This window comes from Halichoerus grypus, chromosome 1, assembly GCF_964656455.1.
Source record: "Halichoerus grypus chromosome 1, mHalGry1.hap1.1, whole genome shotgun sequence".
Classification (NCBI taxonomy): Eukaryota; Metazoa; Chordata; class Mammalia; order Carnivora; family Phocidae; genus Halichoerus; species Halichoerus grypus.
The window spans coordinates 115,191,168-115,209,682 of record NC_135712.1 but is presented as its reverse complement, the minus strand read 5'-3'; the positions used below and the strand labels follow the sequence as shown (position 1 = coordinate 115,209,682).

Genomic DNA, 18,515 nt, shown 5'->3' with positions numbered 1-18,515 from the left:
GCTGTGATCACCAAGGCAGCATGGTACTGGCACAAAAACAGACATACAGACCAATGGAACAGAATAGAGAACCCAGATATGGACCCTCAACTCTATGGTCAAATAATCTTTGACAAAGCAGGAAAAAACATGCAATGGAAAAAAGACAGTCTCTTCAATAAATAGTGCTGGGAAAATTGGACAGCCACATGCAGAAGAATGAAACTTGACCATTCTCTAACACCATTCACAAAGATAAACTCAAAGTGGATGAAAGACCTCAATGTGAGACAGGAATCCATCAAAATCCTAGAGGAGAACATAGGCAGTAAACTCTTTGACATCGGCCACAGCAACTTCTTTCAAGATACATCTCCAAAAGCTAGTGAAACAAAAGCAAAAATGAACTTTTGGGACTTCATCAAGATAAAAAGCTTCTGCACAGCAAAGGAAACAGTCAACAAAACAAAGAGGCATCCCACAGAATGGGAGAAGATATTTGCAAATGACACTACAGATAAAGGGCTGGTATCCAAAATCTATAAAGAACTTCTCAAACTCAACACCCAAAAAACAAATAATCAAGTCAAAAAGTGGGCAGAAGAGATGAACAGACACTTCTCTGAAGAAGACATACAAATGGCTAACAGACACATGAAAAAATGTTCATCATCATTAGCCATCAGGGAAATCCAAATCAAAACCACACTGAGATACCACCTTACACCAGTTAGAATGGCAAAAATGGTCAGTGAAAGAAACAACAAATGTTGGAGAGGTTGTGGAGAAAGGGGAACCCTCTTACACTGTTGGTGGGAATGCAAGTTGGTACAGCCACTTTGGAAAACAGTGTGGCGGTTCCTCAAAAATTTAAAAATAGAGCTACCCTATGACCCAGCAATTGCACTACTGGGTATTTACCCCAAAGACACAGATGTAGTGAAAAGAAGGGCCATATGCACCCCAATGTTCATAGCAGCAATGTCCGCAATAGCCAACCTGTGGAAAGAGCCAAGATGCCCTTCAACAGATGAATGGATAAAGAAGATGTGGTCCATATATACAATGGAATATTACTCAGCCATCAGAAAAGACGAATACCCAACTTTTCCATCAACATGGATGGGACTGGAGGAGATTATGCTAAGTGAAATAAGTCAAGCAGAGAAAATCAATTATCATATGGTTTCACTTATTTGTGGAACATAAGGAATAACATGGAGGACATTAGGAGAAGGAAGGGAAAAATGGGCGGGGGGAATTGGAGGGAGAGATGAACCATGAGAGACTATGGACCTGAGAAACAAACAGGGTTTTAGAGGGGAGGGGGGAGGGGGGATTGGTTAGCCCGGTGATGGGTATTAAGGAGGGCACATACTGCATGGAGTACTGGGTGTTATACGAAAACAATGGATTGTGGATCACTACATCAAAACTAATGATGTATTGTATGGTGACTAACATAACATAATAAAATTTAAAATATATATATATATATATATATTTGGATATCAGCATACTTCTCACTGGAGTGAAAACAATATTTAAAGCTCAAAAGTAGTGTTGATTTTCATGCTGACAGAAGAGACTGAGTGGAAGTGTCAGGGAATACTCATAAAAACATTTAATAACTCACACTTATGGAAACAGAAGTCCATTTGCTATAATGGCCATCTGTAAAAGCAAGCTAAGCTCAGAATGCATGTTTGGCTATGTCTACAATTAGTATTTTTGTTGATGATTAATTTAAATTTGGCCTTTTAAAAAACTTTTTTTTTTTTAGAAAACACTGAAATCAAAGCTTGCATATTAATTATTCCAAGAAAGTTCTGGAATGGTCCACTCAATGTATTTTTGAGAATTAAAATATTCAAATATCATTATGCATTGCATGTTTTAGCAGAGCAGTAAAGCAAAGACATAAACAATTTTAAAAGAAAAAAAATAGGGTGCCTGGGTGGCTCAGTTGGTTAAGCGACTGCCTTCGGCTCAGGTCATGATCCTGGAGTCCCGGGATCGAGTCCCACATCAGGCTCCCTGCTGAGCAGGGAGTCTGCTTCTCCCTCTGACCCTCCTCCTTCTCATGCTCTCTCTATCTCATTCTCTCTCTCGCAAATAAATAAAATCTTAAAAAACAAAAAAAAACAAAAAAAAAACTTTCAAAAAAAAAAAAAAAGAAAAGAAAAAAAATAGGAGAGCAGCCATTCTCAGTGCTTTCAAATAATAGGATCTTTTATTTGGGGTCCCAAAGGAAATATCCTCACTCTGGTCCTGATAGAAGCCCATCCTTTCAGAACGTCTACAGGAAATGAAATAACTGCCCAATGTTGTTGGCCTCCTTTCTGAGGTTCAGAGTGAGGAATGACATGTCTTTCTGTAGAGACCATACAGTAAAACACTGTAAAGATGAATTAAGAGTACTGGATTTTAATGATGTCTGACACATAGTAGAAATCCATAAAATACATACTAATGGATAAATAGAAGCTGTCACTATGAACTTTTCTTATCCAGTAAAGTAAAATTTGTCTTTGTTTTTTAAACACTGGCAAACCAATTCAAACTCAATTGGGCAATTTTTCTCTTCCTTATTATATCACAAAGTTTCTAAAAGAAATATATACCTTTGATGTAATTGTATAACAACACTCATGGTCTTCAGTGACTACTATCATTAAGTTGCTTTAAAAGCTTCATTCATTTATTATAGTATTTAAATATCTATTTGCAGAAATGCAGTATAGAGATCGTCACAAAATCTTTTTTTTTTTTTTTTAAGATTTTATGTTTTTATTAGGGAGAGAGAGTGGGTGGGGGGAGCAGAGGGAGGGAGACAAGCAGACTCTGTGCTGAGCACAGAGTGTAGCATGGGGTTCCATCCCACAACCCTTAGACCATGACCTAAGCTGTAATCAGGAGTCAGATGATTAACTGACTGAGCCATCCAGGCACCCCAACAAAATCTTTTCTGAAGCAGCGGATTAATTCAGTAGAGTCTATTTTAATCTCCCTAAGCCATCTACATGTATGGCCTGAAATGAATATTTTACACAGACATTTAAATAAATGAGGTCTTGTCCTTCAATTCTTATTCACATATAGTGAGTTCTTTTAGATATATTCAATAGCATTCCAGATTTTGCAGAGTAAAATTCATTATTCTTCCTTAAAAAAATTGTGACATAGAGAATAACTTTCAAATATTTTTATGTATGTAGACAAGCCTATAGTATAGTCTGAGAAGCAAAAATTCTACAAGCTTGAGAAGCATAATTTTCCCCCAATAATGACCTTAACTTATACTATGATTTAAACTTATCATTAATCCCACATTTTCTCACCATGTTATTTTAAAATAGTAATGGGTTATAAATCAATGTGAATAGTACACTTTAGAAGTGATATTTATTCTGGGCACTTCATAAGTTGTAACATTATCTCTAATTTTTCTTACATATTTTTTCACAGTTTCTTAATACTGATTTTAATATCTAAAAACTCTCCTTAATTATATTAACATAAGAGCTATTTCAAGAAGTATTTCATTTTTTTAATGCTCTGCAGTGTCCTTTCCCCCAAATCCTAACAATATGGATATGTGTCTCCTTTCTGTTTATCTCTCCAGACATGTAAAATTGTATAAAATAATTCTTATCCCCTCAGCAGCTAAAATTATCATATGTAAACATCATGAACTATTCTTATACTTTTTTTTCAGAATTGATGAGTAAAATACCTAGTTTCTATATTCTCTTAACATTACTATACTAATGAAAGCACTATGATTTTCATAAAATGACAGACATTAATTTAAAAATGTTTTTAAACGAATATTAACTTGTTATTACAACCACAATTAGCAATAGGCTAAATTCCCAGGATTTCCGTTTAAAAAGAACAAAAAATCCAATTCTCATTAATAAAACTGTTTAACTTTCATGAATAGTATCGCAGTAGCTTGACTTCTTTATTTGTAAAATCAATGCCATTTCTTTATTTTTCTTCCTTAATATATTCATGGATTTTTTTCTCATTAACATTTACATTGCTCTAACTACTACTTTGCTAGATTTCTTCTTCTCTTCACTCTCTCTCTCTCCATATTAGAAAATGTATTATTCTTGTCAAGAGAAGCCTGTATCTAATCCTGTCTGCACATTTCTCAGTATGAATGCTTTTATGAAAAATTATTCAGTTGGTCATATTCATAATTGTGAAGGTTATCATTTCAAAACTTGAAATGAAAAATGAATATGCCCACTGGTATTCTTTTTGGTGACCTTTATTTCAAAGAAAGAATATGAAAAACCTTCCATGTCTTTTCATCTTCCAAATATGTCATAAAATTAACTTATCAGAGAAAATTAGAAATTAAAAGGTCCTGATTATTCAAAGTTCTTATTAGTCATAGGCTCTCTCTACACAGGATTTGGAGTCAGAGAAGCTTTCCCTGATTTGAGAATGAACTACCAGACCATGCTAAGGGGTTAAGTGTGCTGATATGTTAACTTGTATATAAATATCTGCATCATGCATCATATCTGAAAATACAACATTTAACCCAAAGCCAGTCCTTAATTGTGAAATGTGGCAAACTGACAGGGGTACTATTGTAGGATAGGAAGCAAAGTTTTCTTTCTTTTTCTTTCTCTTTTTTCTTTTCTTTTCTTTCTTTTCTTTCTTTCTTCTTCTTCTGTTCAAATTGAATCACTCTGGGCAGTAGCGCTCCCTGTTGCATTTCTGCTTTCCCACTGGGGAGAACTGATGAAGAACTTCCTAGTTCTAGATCATCTAATTCAAGCACCTTCATTCAGCACATAAAATATTCCATAAACTGCACCACCCCCTAAATTATCAAAAAAACAATATGGTCATATTAATGAACTATACTCACCAAACCAAGATGACAATTCACTTTTAATAAAAGATTAGATTAAAAAGATTAATTTCAAACTCAAATGCATGGTATGTTTTGCTTAACCATACTATCCACACCACTCTCCCGTAGGATCCCAAGGGCATTCTCTACTGAACAATCGATGCTCATATTTCTGAATCACTCCCTACTGATTTATCTCCTGAGATGTTATTGAGACATAATGTCCTAACTCTCCTTGTCCACCTGGCTGGTGCCTACTCACACTTCAAGATTAAGCACAGAAGGGTATCACCCTAGAAAAATTTTCCTGATCTCACAAGATATGGTGTTCTGTGATCTCTATCTTTAATATAACAGCACTTTTATTTTATTTTTTTAACTTTAATGTTTTAATATCATGAAATAGAAGTACAAAAGATTGTATGAGTATATGTTGTACTACATGGAGATGGAATAATACATTTTTTATCAGAATCTGTATCACCTAGTGCTAGCCACTAGACCAATGGCTTTCCACAAGGATTTTTCTACTCTTCCTATGAGGTTTTATCATGAATAAAAAAGCCCACAAATCTTTTCAACCACTAAAGATTCATATTTATCTTAATATTCTTGTTCAGCTGCTTTGGAGAACTGTTAAGAAATACAAAATTGCCTTAGCCAAGAGTTTTGAGTGGCTAAAGAATTTTGTTATTTCATGTTGGCCAAGATCTCCCGTATGTTGACATTGCAAAGACACTGTGTATTTCTATGGGGTAAGAAAAAGCATTGTCTCAATAGCCCTCTAACTGTTTAGGAAGGCAAATTACCATTTCTTGAAATGTACATAATATTATAATAGTTATTGGCTAAGCAGTAATTCATGAAAATCCATTTATATAAGACAAATAACAGCAACAGAGAGCCATAAAGCCCTACATGTACTAAAGAAAACAAGTTTGGAAATATTTAAACTAACTGTTTTTCCTACCTCTACACTGGTTTAACCACATCAAGTGAGAGTAACAGCCAATAAAGAAAAGTGTCCAGAATTCAGCTTCCATAGCATGCCTCAGCCATTTCAGTTAAGACTATTTTTTTAGTGACAAACCAAAAAAAAATGATGAAAGTAGCATTTACTTTGTTGGAAATAAAAAATTAAAATGCTGCTAATTTCATAAAATATTTGAAACCAATTTTGTTTTTATAATAAAATGACGTTTATCTTTTTTTAAGTTTTAATTATCATTTTTGCTATTAAAAAATCAAAGTCATGTCAACCTTTAGGGATAAACTTTGGGGTATTTAAAATAACATGTTTGGAAAACTGAACCACATTTTTAATTGCCAGCATTATGCTTTGTTCTTGGTAGAATCATCTTTTTACATCCCAATTATAAACCCCGGCCATATTGACTTCTGTGGTAGTAAATTGATCTCGAAGAAAATCAAGATCTTCCTCAGGAGAATCAAGATTCTTCATGGCAGTCGATAAATTCCTTTCCAACAATGCCTGAGCTTCATCAATATCATATTCAAGCATTACATTAACCCCCAACCACAGACACTTTATCAGTAGGAGGAACTGAGGCTTTGTAATACAGGTTATCTGCCAGTAAGAATCTAGTCTCCAGTGAACTGGTGGACTCTTTTTTCTTCTGCATGTATTTTAGAATTTCTAAAGTTTGCTTAATTTCAGGAATCTGACCTTTTAGCCTCCTTTTCTTTTGAGCAAGGTTGAGTTCCAAAAACTTACACTTCTGGTACTGTTCATCCAGCTTCTTTAGTACTGTGTCTGCAGTCTCATTCCCAGGCTGTTTCATGAAGGAATCTACATCTTCCACAAATACGGCCTCAGGAATCCCTAGGTGGAGCCGTCGCCTGTTCCCTGTGGCCACTTCTCCTAAGCCACAAACGTCCTCATGGCCGCCCTCTTGGGGAAGCCATAACAGCACTTTTAAATGAACAGAAAGCTTCTTTTTCTCACTAAATGGATAACTTTATAAATGAAAAATGAATCATGCTTCTTTATACATCTAGGAAGTAGCTTAGCCCTTGATAAGAATGCTTAAAAAGAGAAATATATTTGATTTTCAATGTAATATTCTTTACATCATGCCATTTTTGTGTCTAACTCTCCCTAGCAAGTAGTGGCAAACTCCATCCAGAGGGTAATCTACCTTCTAACCTCTGCGCTTAGCTTTAGCCTTGCAGTCTAACAGGACAGGCAACAGAAATTGGCTTTCCTCTCTGCTGACCAGACGTATGTCCCACTTCTCCCTGCACAGTCACTGCTACAAACACATTAACACCCAGACACACATACACTTTCTTGTTTAATTATGAAAATCTTTATTCTGCATAAAGTTATCTAGAAAATAAGTCTTCTTTTGTGGGGATAGTTACTTTAGAAAGTTCTGAGCTTGAGTTTGTACCCTTTGCAGGTAGGAAGCCCAAATCTTAGATAAGGTATTATACCCTCACTGGATGGAATCACTGAATTATATTTCATGGGGACAAGTGGCATTGAGGCAATCAACTTCTTGTTTAGGGTTGCCTTGTCGAGTGTATAGGAACATTTCAGGGAGCAGCAGCTCTTTATCTGGGTGATTTACTCCTGACTTTACCAAAATGCCTGCTTGATATACAGCAGGAAACAGAACAGATTTTCCTAATGATGCTTTCTAATGATTAACTTACATTTTACTGGGATAACTATAGACTTCCTTCTATTACCTGTCCATAAGCTAATCAGGTTAATCTAATCTTTTCCTGAAGGATAAAGTGACCTGTTCAAAGGCACCAATATTTTTTGGGAAGAACTAATTTGGGGAGCCCAGTGTTCCTATTTCCTAGTATACTGACTTTTTGAATTTAATGCCCTGTGCACTGTTATTGATACTAAGAAATCTGAAGTGTTATTTTTTTCTCAATTTGCTTTAGAAGAGAGTGTTGGGTGATGCTAGTCCAGCAAGAGGAAGCAGTTATGATTTATGTTCAAATAATAAATACCTCCCCTTTGAATCATGAATTATATTGATAGCAGTTATCTTATTTTCATGCTTTTTTGATAGATGGGGAACAGATGGTTATTAGTTTCATGAAAATAACAAGTGGTAGAATTAAGTATTAAAATATTTATTGGGCTGGGGCGCCTGGGTGGCTCAGATGGTTGAGTGTCTGCCTTTGGCTCGGGTCATGATCCCAGGGTCCTCGGATCGAGCCCCACATTGGGCTCCTGGCTCAGCGGGGAGCCTGCTTCTCCCTCTGCCACTCCCCTTGCTCGTGCTCTCTCTTTCTGTATCTCTGTTTCGAATGAATAAATAAAATCTTTAAAAAAAATAAAATAAAATATTTATTGGGCTTTATACCAAAATTCCAGTAGTGTAAATTTTATTGGTAGAGTTTGTGTGTTGCAAACACTGCAAAGTAAATCGGCCTCTGCAGACACATGATGCCTCTGGCAGAGCGTATAGATGTAATTAATTTTTTTTGAGATATTCTGGACTCGACTATAAACATGAAGCTATTAAAGTATCACAGACTCTTACCTGTGGGTAGAAACAGTAAATTTCGTTTTCCTTCCATCTACAAATTTGCAAAATCACCTTCATTACATGATTCAACAACATAGATTTATTAATTATACTTAGTCACAGTGTTTGCAGAGATTTTACCAGAGACATAATCTGTTGGTGGATGATATGTAAAAAAACTGTGGTTTGTATTCTCATTGATGGTTTTTCCTTCTGATCGGTCACTTTTGGCAATTTATCTTCCCCATATAATTTAGACCATTTATATCTTTGAGAGATTCTTTAATCAGTTAATTTCTTGGTAAATCATCTTACATATTTCAGATTGTTTATATATTTGAAAGATGCTTCAATTTTTGGTTCACTTTATTTGTGAAGCCTTTTAACTGGGTTACAATGGAAAACTACAAATACAAGAATCATTTGACATAACTGTCTACATATTTGGACAAAACCATTCCAAAAAAATGCATACTTTCTCTATAGAGGTATACTCTCTGTAGAATCAGATAAGTAATGCTGATCATGCCTGAGTCCAACCAAATGCAATTGTTCAATGTCCAGTTTCTTCTACCTCTTGAGAAAGCCCTATTCCAGGGTTGTGTGCTGTGTCTAGAGTTAAATCATGTGCATGTGTTATGCCAATATTAATTCAACCCATTCCCTTCACCTCTAGGCTACAGTTTATTCATCTGTAAAATTAGAACAGTTCCACTCTAAATTTTCATTTGCTTTGTTAAAAAATTATTTTTAATGTATTGTGAATGAGGGAAGATAATGATTCTCTTATAAATGTGAGGTCAAGTAACAAGAGAATCATTTGGCATGTCACCAACATATCACACATACCATAGTTGATTTAGTACATGTAAAGTCATGTCAAAAATCCCTTGTTTGAGTTCTGTAGATCTTGGCTCATAGTATAAGAGAAGCAATTAACTGAAAATTATAGTAGCAAGACTAATATTTCTTTATCCTTTTAATCTAAAATAGGGTAAGCCTTAGTAAATAAAAAATTTAAAATATCTTTGCTTTCTGTTTGAACTGCCATAATTTACATTAATTTTTTAAAAATTAATCATTATACTAAAATGTATGTATATGTGTAGTATTATTTTTGATGTGCAGATTTAAAAGGTACTCATAGATGTTTACTAGTAATTTAAATAATAGTTTTGAATATAAAATAATTCTGTCTTCTGTTTTAGAAATGTTCAGATTCTGAAATTTTCTTACAAAAAGTCTGTCTAACTCAGATTTTTTTCATGATTTCATTTGAATATGTTTTAGGAGAATAACGTTGATGACTTGATATTGATAATGACAGTGAGGATGGCTATAAAAATTAACATTTATTGAAAATATGCTAGATACCAGGCAATATCCAAAATGCTCACATTACCCTACTTAATCCACATAATAATCCCATAAAACAGATGCAAATATTAACACAATTTTAAAATTATCATACTTAGGTGCTGACAGTTAAGGGTCTTGCCAAAGGTCAGCTTATAGAATATTGTGAAATTAGTCTGCACCCTAGCTCCTGACTCCAGGGGTTTTCATCAAGGGCTTTTTCAAATTCAACCATTATCATATAAATGGCCAATATTTAGGTAAAAAAGATACCCAACATCATTAGTTATTAAGGAAATAAAATTAAAACCACAATGAGAGGGGCACCTGGGTGGCTCAGTCAGTTAAGTGTCTGCCTTCGGCTCAGGTCATGATCTCCAGTCCTGGGATTGAGCCCCACGTCAGGCTCCCTGCTCAGCGGGGAGCCTGCTTCTCCCTCTCTCCCCCACTTGTGCTCTCTGTTGCTATCTCTGTCTCTCTCTCAAATAAATAAATAAAATATTTTTTAAAAACACAGTAAGATACGACTTCACACACCCTAAAATAACTTTAATAAAATAGCAACAAAGTATTGAAAGATATTGGAATATCAGAGCCCTCATAAATTGCTTGTGGTAACGCATAATGGTACAGCAATTAGGAAAAACTATTTTGTGGTTCCTCAAAATGTTCATAGTTGCCATGTTACTTAGGCATTCCTTCCCATGGGTATATACTCAAGAGAAATGAAAACATACATCCACACAAAAACTTCTACACAAATATTTATAGCAGCATTCTTCATAATAGCCAAAATGTAGAAATAAATATTCATGAATCAATGAAACCACAACATGTGGCTTATCCCTTAAGTGGAATATTATTCAATAATAAAAAGAAATGAAGGATTGATACACGCTACACCGTGGCTGCAGTTTGAAAACCTTATGCTAATTGAAAGGAGCCAGTCACAAAAGACCATATATTATATGATTCTATTAAATCAGAAATGTTTAGGTACCTTTATGGTGACAGAAAGTAGGTGAGTGGTTGCTTAGGGCTTCAAGGAAGGAAGAATGGGGAGCGATTGTTAGTGGGAACAGTGTCCTTATTGGTAGAGTGTGTAGATGTTCTAAAATTAGATTATGGTAGTGGTTGCACAGCTGTGAATATATTTTAAAAACACTGAATTGTATACTTGGAGTGAGTGAATTTTATGGTATGGGAATTATATATCAATAAAACTTTTAAGAAGAAATAAATTATAAAACATAGAGCTTGAAATGAAAGAAGTGGTTGGGGAAAAGCATATTTTTAAATTCTTAACTATTTTTTCTTTTTCAAAATTAACTATAATATAAAACAAAAATACAAAAATTGACATTTCTTCTGCTGAATACTTAATTCTTATGAAAGATGGTTAAAATTGAGACGATTACCAAACATAAATAGTTGTGTGCTTTTTCTTCCTAATCCCTAAGTAATACTGATCAATAATTTTATTCTTTTAGGTAAAAATATTCATCCCCATGATTCAGTCTTTTTGTTTTTAAAATGAGAATTGGTCCAAAAATAATACAAAAAGTGGGTCACAGAATACTTTAGTTTGATTTTTATGTCTTATTGCATATAACCTAATATCTACTGCAAGCCATTTGCATAAGTAAAAATCACTAAAGTACTATTTTAAGAAATCGATATTTTAGATAAAAATTATTGAATGACAGTATAAAAATCAGCAAAAAATTCCATGTTAAATATAACTGAATTTATTTTTATGCCAATCTATAAATTTAAGTGGTTGAAACAATGTAATATCATAAAATTGGAAAGCAAAATCAAGTGTGTTAGTGAATATGATAATCTCAGTAAATATTTCCAGGAGGAGGAGGCTATGCATTAAAATTTTTTTAAAATTTTAATGGAACACTACATCAAAAACTAATGGTGTAATGTATGGTGATTAACATAATAAAAAAATTTTTAATTAACTTTTGATAACCACTGTCTTCTTACCTGTTACTCTAACACAATCTGATTATTTTGAATTTTCACAAATATTTTTGTGATCAAAGGAAAATCATGATATAAGATTAAAATTCCTGCAGACAATATTTTTTAATCCTGAACTATTTATTTTCAGCTTAAAATATAAATTAAGGTAAACTAAAGTACATTAATCTAAGACATCAAAATGTATCCATATCTACCAGGTTTTACCTAGAGTTAACTTGAGTCACTGTTAAAGATGAGGACAATGAATGACTTTTTGTTCTTGTTGCCACACCCTTTTAATTGCATAATAATGTACATATTCATGTAATCTTTTAAATTGCTGAGGAAATATATAAATAATATGATTTTCTAGCTTCTAAAATAATTCCTTTGTCTTTAGTCATTATTTTCAATTAATTCTGAAATGGCTCATATTATTTCTTTCTATCTCCACTAAATCGCTAAAGCAGGGATTCTCCCAGCAGGAACACACTGCTGGGTTTAGAGTGTGTATTTAGAATAATGCTAACACAAGTTTCAGTACTGTTCCAGTATCTTTAAACCTTCAAATCAATTTTAAAACATTGGTCTTAATTTTTTTTTTCTCTCTGTACCATTTAAAAGGAAATTGCAGCATTTGAAAAATTTCATCCACTTTGCAATCTCTTATCTCATCACTTTTCCCCCCTTCTATTATAAGCCCTCCATCATCTTGATTATACCTATTATACTTCCCTTCTAGGGGAAAAATAGCAAGCTACTGAAAAGAGTGCTTCCATTCCAAAATAGAGAAGCATTACATTAAAAACAGTTTTGAGGGTAAAAACGTAGGAAAAATAGAGAACAGCTGCATTTTCATTATTACTCTAATTTATTCTCCCTTTATTCACTCCGAGCATAAGTGTCAGGCATGGACTGTGGCTTCTATATGTATTTTGCACTGTGTTTGTCATTCTTGCTAACTTAGTCCAGGTTTAGAATTAAGTCAACCAGAAGACAAAGTCTGCCCTGAAGGGTTGAAGTGATTAAAATGGCACAATTGTTTCCAACAACATATTTCTTAGGTTTTTGTAACGGTATGAGAGATCAGCTCTGCTTTTGAAATCAAATTATTAAGTTACAATTGTATAGAAAGATTAAGTAAAGCTTAATTATATACTCATAGTGAAAAAGAAAAGTCTGTAACAGGTTTATGAAGGGAAAACATATTGAAAATAATTTTAGACAATATGTTGAATTCAAAACATAGTGTAATTCAGAGAAATGAATATTTAGGAATTTTTAGATGGCAGGATGTGTTTTTAGAACTAGGGAATATTTCCTGCAGTAAAGACTTTTATGACTTTGAAATCTAGAGAGGAATTCATAAGGGTAAGATAAAAAGATAGTAATTTTGTTTATCATAATGATTAGCATGTTCGTCTTTTAAAAAAAACATTAATACCATACATTTTATGTCTTGAACACTGTTGCCTATATGGTATTATTTACATCTTCATCTCATTTCTTTCTTTCTTCCATAAAAAAGGATATTGATTATATAAAAAAGGACAGTGACTATTTCAGAATGTGAAGTGTATCATCTTCATTTGTGTTCACATATGAACTGAAATAAGCAATTAACAGACATTGAAATGGCTCTTTATTAGTTTAAAACTCAATCCATTTAATTCACATCTTCCTACCTCAAAAGTTATCAATCATCTACAGTTTTCACATAAACTCTCCTTGATATCCTATAGCATCATATAAAATGGGCTTTTTGCAGTGAAACCCATTTCTGTCAAGTCTAAACTTCGGAAAGCAGGACTTACAGAAAAGAAGTCTGTGTTCAGATTCCTTCCTGTTACTAAATCACAATTCTCCCACGAAGCCATTATGATGTTTGCCCCAGCTATTTGTGGTAGTTATTATTGAATTTCACCAAATATTTGTTCTCTGCTCCTGAGACGTGTTAAATCATTCACCTCTTGACTCCCTTGTGGATGAGTTGGTCCTTGAGACAAGTGCATTAATTGCTGGTGTGAAGAGTATCTGGGGTGTTCTTTTTCTCTGTTCTTGCAACCAGCAACATTAGTGATTATGTCTGCTCTCTCAACCTGGGTCTTAGAGTAAAGAAAAGCATAACAGGGAACTTAATCAGTGATGGATATGTATACAGAATAAATGAAGTATTAATGTCTGTTTGTTTCCTACAAGCTACTAAGATTCTGAGTTTGTAATTTCAGCAAATAGAAGTCATAGAAACTAATAAAGAATTGTTAGGGTCATATTTTGAATTATTATTTTAAGTATTTTCTAGTTAAATAAGCTCAAAATAACACTGGGAAAGATTTATCAAATGTATTAATTTTCAACTAGAATGCAAAATGAAATCTCAAGCTTTTACAAACACAGTAGAAACTAGAACGTCATTCTAACTACATTATGTATTTAATGTCTTAATGGCCTTTAAATATATCTAGGTATTATACAAAATAATTTTAACTCACAGATCAGGAGACATCTTCATTGATGCCACTTCTTCCAACGTAGACACCTTTCACTGATATAAAATAGTTTCATTTAGGGGCACCTGGGTGGCTCTGTTGGTTAAGCGTTTGCCTTTGGCTAAGGTAGTGATCCCAGGGTCTGGGCATCAAGCCCTGCATCAGGCTCCCTGCTCAGCAAGGAGTCTGCTTCTCCCTCTGCCCCTCTCCCCTGCTCATTCTCTCTCTCTCCCTCTCACTCTCTTCCTCTCAAATAAATAAATAAATAAAATCTTTAAAATAAATAAATAAATAAATAAATAAATAAATAAATAAAAAGTTTCATTTAATAAATCCCAAACTTCTTTCTGGAAATTTCTATTCACTTTTCCTGGTTTTATTTTTGCTATGCAGATGTAACTCTACTTACTTATATAAAGCACTTCAAATGTCTAATATTTGAAAAGAATGAAATAATTTTAAATGACTTTTTTGTAACTGCTGAATCCATTCCATTTTTCTCTACTCATTTTCAAATGTATGCTAACTAGAATGCTTCTTGAGAATTTCTTCTTTTTGAAGTTCTGTGCTTCTTGAAAGCATATTTTTCAATAATATAACCTAATTTGCATAAATTGTTTTGGCAAACACTTAAAAAATAAGGTATGTTAAATTGCTAACTTTAATTGTGTTTATTGTCTTCTAATATCCTTAACTTCTTTTTTTAATTCTTCCATTAAGCTTCACCTCCCCTATCCCTTGTCCTTAGGAATTTTATATTTGGTTCTAAGGTTCATATCCAAATTAAATATTGTATTTTTAGATTTGATCTGCAATTTCCTATTCTTATTGAAGTTGTTTTGGATCATGAAACAATCAGAGATTCTATTAGAAATATATGTTACTACTACAAGTATTATCTGTCCTTTAAATTCTGAATTTGCATTAATGTCATTAATAAAAATGTAGAAAAGAACAGATAGGACCTCTGACAAATGCCCTCCGGGGTGACAGCAATTGATTTATGAAGATTCTCTAGTTTTGAACATTATTAGTAGTCCACATTCATTTCCTGATCTCCATCCTATTTTGTGGCATTTGGTTCCCTAAATCTCAAGAGGAATTTTGTCACAAAAGATTTCCGAGTAAATAGAAATAAATTTAGTGAATTTGTCTGGGCAGTTTGAAGGATACAAAGCAAATGCTGTGCTTGGGGCTTGTTTAAAGTAGTCAGGAACAATACTGGCCATGTCTGGGACATAGGAGATACTAAGAATCATTTCTCACTTGAGTATAAAACATAAAAAAAAAAAAAAATCAGAGAAAACAGGATGCATAAAGGGAGATAGAGATATCCAAAGAATGGGTAGAAGGCATTCAAACAAATAACAGGGAATCAACAAAATTATTTGGCAAGTAAGAGGTGCCCATAAATTTTGTTTAGACAGCAAGTAGATGGATGAAGCATATGCTCTTTAACTCTTCCATAAGGACTAGAAAGTTTTCTTTAGTGGTTATTCAGTCATCCAGATAAGGTATAAGGCAGCTCTTTGGATACACAGGTCTCAGTACCACCTGAAATATTTATACTTACCAATAAAGGTAAAATCTTACCAGTTTTGCATCTTCTCCCTGTTCAAAATGAACAGCAGTATTATACAACAACAGTACCTAATAGGTGGGACATCCATTATTGATCTGTACCTATTTTCAAAGTATTTTGTTGTATCTGTCTGAAAAATAATGTCTTCCTTTAAGAAAATTTTAAATTATTCTACTTATAACATTTGCTGAATGATTAGTGTAAATCTGGATCAGATTTCTGAAGAAGTACCAATTCATCCAGTTTAGAATAGCCAAAGAAAAATTTATAATGAAAATCTGCCATAATTCAGTCACACAATTAGCACATTTGTTATCCACACTATTTCTTTACAACTATGTGGATTTTATGTTTTTTATTCCATAGTGCCTTCATGACCTTGTCCTTAAAAAATATTTCATTTTTTAAAATTGCAGTCTTTGTAACAAAATAAAACTGTTATATCAAAAAAATGATCAAAAAGTTTGAAATAAGGAAAATAATTCATACAAAGCCATAAGCTATTCAAGCCACTTAAAGTAAATATGTTTCAAGGAAGTTTACAGGTAAAATATAATAGTTTTAATTCTTTGCTTGCACATTGTCATTGACTTGTAAATGATATCAGGATGGACACAACAGAGGTAAATGAAAATTTCTAGGGAAAATTGCCTTTCTTGGAGAGTATGCTTCCCTCAAAAAGGGTGATATCAATTTATGAAAGTAAAAATGTTCATTATTTTCTTGGAAAGTTCTCATTATGGTGAAGACCGATAAAGTAGTAATGTTTGCCATAAAAGCCTTTTTATCTGAGCTGCTAAATGGAACATTGAAGAAAGAGCCTTGTGGAAAAATCATAGAGAAACCATTTAACATTTAACATCTGCACATTCTTTACAATCCAAGGCTATGTAATTTTCTGCAAAAAGGAGGAAAGGAAACTTAATAAATGAATCTAAGATGTAGGACTGAGTGTATTTAACTTTTAAAATTGACTGAGTAAGACTAGTAGTAGCCAAAAATTCATTCTGTTCTTGTTTTATGTGTTTTCTTTATTAATGCCTTGCAGCAAATTTTAAATATTTAATTTTAAATTCAACTCACCTTATTAATAGGGGGTGGGAGGGAGGGATTGGACAATGACATTTTATAACCAGTAAATTTAATATAAGTAGGACTCTCATCATTATAGGGATATAGAGGACAAAAAATGAGCTACCAATAATAAGAAAGACTTTTACTATTAATAAGGAAGTGAATGCTGAGTGAAGTTCAAGTTCTAATAGATGGGACAGTAAAAATGACTTATTTTTATTTAAATTATTTTCTAAAATTTTTCTTTTTATATAAACTTTCACATGTATTCAAAGCAAGTGCCACATCTGCACAGGAAAAACACACAGGTCAATTCAACTCTTTACACCTGTGTTGTATCTGCTTCTACAGTACTGTTGTCCCTGACACAGTAAGACAGGTAACTTAGACAATTCAATAAACTAGAGCCCATCTGAGGGGAAGAAAAGACATGGTGAAAGGTCATCATTTCTATTCAGTAATGGATCTAACGAAAATGAGAATTTCCGTTTATTAGAATTTCTGCATTTTTCAAAGTCAGTGATTCCATGCTGAAAAAAGCATACTGAAAGCCTTGTTCCTAGTTTAAAAGAGAGAGAGAGAAATCCCTGTTTAAAATTAGTTAGAATCAGTATCAACAGTAAAATTTCCTATTGGGAGGCTGATGAAAGAGATTGAGAGAAGTTTCACCTCTTAAGATAGCAACACTTAAGTTATAAATTTTATCTTCCTGACAAATAATACCTGCTTTCAAATTATTTTTTTCTATATATGGGACATGTAATTTAATTCACTCTACTCTGTCCCATATATAAAGAACGTATCTTTCTGCTTAACTCTGGAATGCCCTTAGAATTTTGAGAAAATAGTATTTGTAAAGTCCGGAGTAATGGAGCTCCTGCTGATTCCTGACCATCCCACCGGGACATGGAGGGAACTGTAGGAGTGAAGGTAACTGAGAATATATAGAAGGGAAAGTTCCAGACTAAGTTGTTCTATTCAAAGATGTATGTTTCTAGGAGTCAAACCATAGGAGAAGATCATGAATTCCAGAGAAGTTTCTACAGTGGCAGCTGAAACAAGCAGCAGAATTAACTGCCAAATATTTTGTTGTTTCTCAAGCACTTTTATTTCTGCTATCTCAGAACAAAAATCATTCTGTGGATAATATCATCTCTATTCTCAATTATTTGGGCTGGTAAAACAAGCAATCGACCAATTTAACTGAAGGGTCATCTTCATGTATCTGGACATCTCCTATGTATTGATTAGAGCCAGAAAGTTTGTATGATTTTCATTCTGTCAGAAACTTGCCCTGTGAAATCTCCCAGGATAGAAGAGTTAGCATTTTCTATCTAATCAAAGTTCCTTCCCCTTAAAGGGTCAGCTGCTGACAGAGTCAGGGGAATTCCTTGGCAACTGTAATTCTGATGGGTTATTTGTAAGTTAATCAACAATACATAAAGTCCCCTATCTTTGCCATGAAAAGCACAATTCTAACGAGTCTCCTTCCATGGGACCTGTGGCTTACTTTGTTTTCTGGTATGTGATGGATAGGCACCATCTCTACGTCTTTCTATTTGCACCTCACTGTTAATAGAGACAGACAGGGAGCGAGCCTGGGTTAGGATTATTAATCACAAAGTTTCTGAAATGCCGCAGTGGAGTTGGCAGCACGGCCATGACCT

General features: G+C 33.5%; 1 long non-coding RNA gene and 1 pseudogene across 1 annotated transcript in view; one reads left to right on the top strand and one right to left on the bottom strand.

Moving 5' to 3' along the window:
- The window catches only part of LOC118529453 (uncharacterized), a 306,217-nt gene that overhangs the window by 152,940 nt on the left and 134,762 nt on the right, over positions 1-18,515 (top strand). The gene's annotated exons all lie outside the window — the stretch shown is intronic.
- On the bottom strand, positions 6,011-6,694 carry LOC118526742 (prefoldin subunit 3 pseudogene; annotated as a pseudogene).